Genomic DNA, 4,559 nt, shown 5'->3' on the forward strand with positions numbered 1-4,559 from the left:
GTATTATATTTTAAATAAGTGGTAAAACAGGTATGGTTGATAAATAGGTTTAATGTAGTGTTTGGATTATATAATTGTAAGACAAAAATGTTTGGAATAAGGTAATTAGTAATTCAGATATGACCTACGTTCTTTGCTTAGTAGTATATATGTTCAGTTACCATGACAAAGCATTTCTTTGAGTCATAAAAAAATAGTTTCATAAATAAGCCATTACATGGTGTTAATATGCATAAATATACGACATTAATTGGGATAGTCACTTTGAAAATATATATTAAGATTTGTGTTTGAACAATGTTTTGACATGTGACTGTAAATATAAAATTCAATTGATATTAGATATTAAATGATGCTTGAGTTTGAATTGAGTAATGTTATCATAGTTAATATGAAAAGTCAATGTTTACTCATGTATTTTAATAATTGGTTAATTATTTACGTTTATATCAAATCCTTGTTAAAATTTGTATATGCTATAATGTATTAAATGTTATGAAATGTTTTAAAATTTAAGAGTTGTTAGTTTGTGAAATAAATTCCGACTGATCTTCGAGACTTGTTCATGTATATACAAATAATTATTTGAAATTGTGCTTTTATTTTTTAATGCCTTAAGACCTTATTCCCGTGACAAATTCAGGTTAGAGGTGTTACATTTTATTGGTATCAGAGCTACAGTTTAGTCGGTTCTAGGACTAATGTAGCGTGTGTAAGTCTAGATATACATGCCATATTATATACTGCGATAGTGTGATGACTTCTGATATTTGGAAACGAGTTTTCATATAGTAAATGGATCCTAACAGAGTTGTAGCTGATGATGTCGAGAGTGTAGCGCCTGTTCCCGCAAAAGGACAGGGCCGGCTGATTCTCGATCGATTTCGAGTAACCAAGAAAGAGAGGCTAGACAAGCCTTCTACAAAATGATGAATGACTGGTTTACTCAATATATCCGGACTAACTCGGCTGCACAACAAGCTCCACTCTCGACTAATCCATCTTCGATGCCTGTTGTACCTCAAGTAAGTGATCCGCTGAGATTATATAAGGCATCTGTTGATAAAATCAGAAAACATAGGGTTGAAGAGTTTAAAGCTACTGATGATGATGATGCTGAGCAGGCTAAGTTCTGGCTTGATAATACTATTCATGTGTTTGATGAGCTATCCTATACCCCGGATGAGTATTTGAAATGTGCCACATCCTTACTCCAAGATACAACATATCAATGGTGGAATACCCTAGAGTCAGTGGTTCCGAAAGAACAGGTGACCTGGGAATTCTTTTAGACTGAGTTCTGTAAGAAATATATCAGTTAGAGATTTATTGACCAGAAGCATAAAGAATTTCTAGAGCTGAAACAAGGTCGGATGACCGTGACAGAGTATGAGCGGAAATTTGTGAAACTTAGTCAGTATGCTTGAGAGTGTGTTTCTACCGAAGCCATAATGTGTAAAAGATTTGAAGATGGGCTGAATGAAGACATTAAACTATTAGTTGACATACTTGAGATAAAAGAGTTTGTAGTACTGGTTAAGCAAACATATAAAGCTGAAGACTTTGAGGAAGAGAAAAGAAAAGCCGACTTTGAAGCTAGAGATACATGTAAAAGAACATCTGGTAAGTCATTCCAGTAGGCACCAAAGAAATTCCAAGATGATTTCAACCGTTCTAAAGCCACTTTGGGTTATTCTAGACAGAATCAGAGTAGACCACCTATGAGCTCGAGAGCTACCTTAGTAGCTACTGTGGGGAATGTCAGATCAAATCAACCCGAGTGTATGTAACACCCCTAACCCATAACCGACATCAGATTAGGGTTACGAGGCATTACCAAGCAGACTAATGATTTCAAACCAATTTAGAATCACAGATATCATATAACATCATTTCATAAGCAATTATCTCCTAAGATGGTCTATGATACCTAAAATGTACTTTTAGGAGACATTCGAGACTAAACCGAACACATTCATAAAGTTCAGAACATAGAAAATTTTTCAATTCTATTGAGGTCACACGTCCGTGTAACCAGGCTGTGTGCCTCACACGGGCATCAGACACACCCATGTGAACCAGCCGTGCTAAAATAGGTAACCATACTGACTTTCACCCACGGCCAATAGGCATGCCTGTGTGCTATGGTCATTTGATACTTGGCTAGCTACTGACTTTAGCCCACGGCCACATGACACGCCCGTGTCCCTTGACCGTGTGGCACCATGCAGCCTTGATTTAAGACAATTTGTCACCCCTTTTTGGGTCCAATCCTACAAGCAATAATATACAACATTCATACCAAAATTTCCAATCAGTTTCATGCTTAAGAATGACTGAAACACATTAGAACTTAGCACATTACAAGCGTACACCAAAACTATACACAAACTTATCATTTGTTAGCCAACTCCCATGGCATAATATATACACAACAAAACTTATATACATAGACCTTCTAGCCTATACATGCCATACATTAAAATATGTACACTTTCAAAAGTACCAAAATGAGATCAATAGTGTAGTGACGATCCTCGACTATCCCCGAGCCTTCAGTAGCTACAATAATTGTAAAACAGATAGTAAACACACAAAGTAAGCTACAAAGAGCTTAGTAAGCCAAATACAATTGGTCTAACTACTAAAGCATATAAGTAATTCGACCATATAGAATCATAACCATTTCATAAAATAATTCATAAACTTAACCATGCTCCTTTGTTGGCATATATGGCATGCTTCATTTCCATACATATTTCACAGAGACGGAATTTTTCATATTCAAAAATTTAGTACGATACAAACGTACCTGCATAGGTTATACATTTCATATACTCAATTTCAGATTTCATACGCTATCATCAGATGGGTCAGAAATGATACAGATGCTCATAAACAAGTACAATGCCGACGTCCTAGACGTGGTCTTACATGTAATTCAATATAGATGCTTCTATCCCAGATAGGGTCTTACACAAAATCAAATACGATGTCAATGTCCCAGACATGGTCTTATACGTAAATCTCAATCGAGGCCTGTGTCCCAGACATGGTCTTACATGATGTCTCAGACAGATGTCAACTTTGCTTAAGAACAGACACAGCATTTCAAATATTATCATATTGTCATACTTTACTCCAAAGTTACTCATCAGGCACTCAATGTAAAACCCCAAACCTAGCTCAGACGTTATTGCCGAATCTGACGTGGCACATTGAAGTTAAAAATCCATGTTTCATTTTAGTGCTTTAAAAATTGACTTTTGTTAAGCTAACAAACTGAATGGGAGCTGGGCACCAGGTAAGAATCCGTAACAGAGGAGGTAAGCCATGAAGGCTGCTTAAGTACCAAACTCTTCGAATGGATCCAATCCTAGACATGCCCACAACCATTGCCACACTTGTTAAATCAAGTTGTAATTTATTTAAGTTGAAATCTTTGATAAATCAGATAATCGTGGCGTAGTGTTATTTTGAAAACAATTATCATTTTGAAAACACGTCCTAAGTCTAGCCCATTTATTAACAAACAGATTAAAGTTATTAAAAATAAAATAATCCCAGAAAAGAAAGAAAATCAAGTCAAAATGGCATTATTACAACCCAAAAATAAATAATAAATAAAGCAAACTTTATGAAAACCAAACACTTATTCAAAAGCCCAAAGGCGATCACCGTGGCCACTCTAAATCCCCTCCGGCTCCAAGTCCCCAAATCAAGTCTCACCTGCAAGGTTAAGGAAAGGGGGGGTGAGTTTGGAAACTCAATGTGTAACAAGCCCCTTTCAAAGCCCAAAGCAATATTAGCCTGCTGGGCCTAAGCCCAACATAAATCTCAGTGTATACTGGGCCGAAGCCTTTTCATATTTGATATTACTGGGCCGAAGCCTTTACTCTAAACGGTATGGCCCATAAGCCCATTTCAATATCACATGTAATATCAATGAATGTATGCAAGCCCATTTGGGGAGACTACTTAACCCACCACCCGCTACTCTCCACCCGTACCAACCAACACACCATGTGGGGAATGATTCAACCCACCCAACCAATACACCACTGGCAGCATAGCTGCTTTATCATGTATCTAGAGGCCTAGCCTCTTTTAATAACTGGGGAAAAGCAGTTTTGATAAATTGGGGCAAAGCCCTTTTTAATAAACTGGGGCATAAGCCCTTTTCAATAAACTGGGGCATAAGCCCTTTTCCACTTCCTCCATCCATATAAAAAAACCCAACCCAATGCAATTATGAATACATCATGTGCATTTCATACATATCATGTGCATTTAATACATGTCATGTGCATATCATACATGTCATGTGCATATCATACATGTCATGTGCATATCATATCAACCACGTATATCATATCCCACGTATCAAATTTATAAGTAAACCCTAGGGGTATAATGGTAATTTTTACCTAGGGGAAAAATAGTCATTTTCATATTATAAAGGTAATTTCATAATTCTACCAAATATTAGGGTTTTCCATGTTCATTATTAGTTACTAACAATTCATATGTTCTAAACAGCGATTCTGGCCCATTTTTCG

This window comes from Gossypium arboreum, chromosome 6, assembly GCF_025698485.1.
Source record: "Gossypium arboreum isolate Shixiya-1 chromosome 6, ASM2569848v2, whole genome shotgun sequence".
NCBI lineage: Eukaryota > Viridiplantae > Streptophyta > Magnoliopsida > Malvales > Malvaceae > Gossypium > Gossypium arboreum.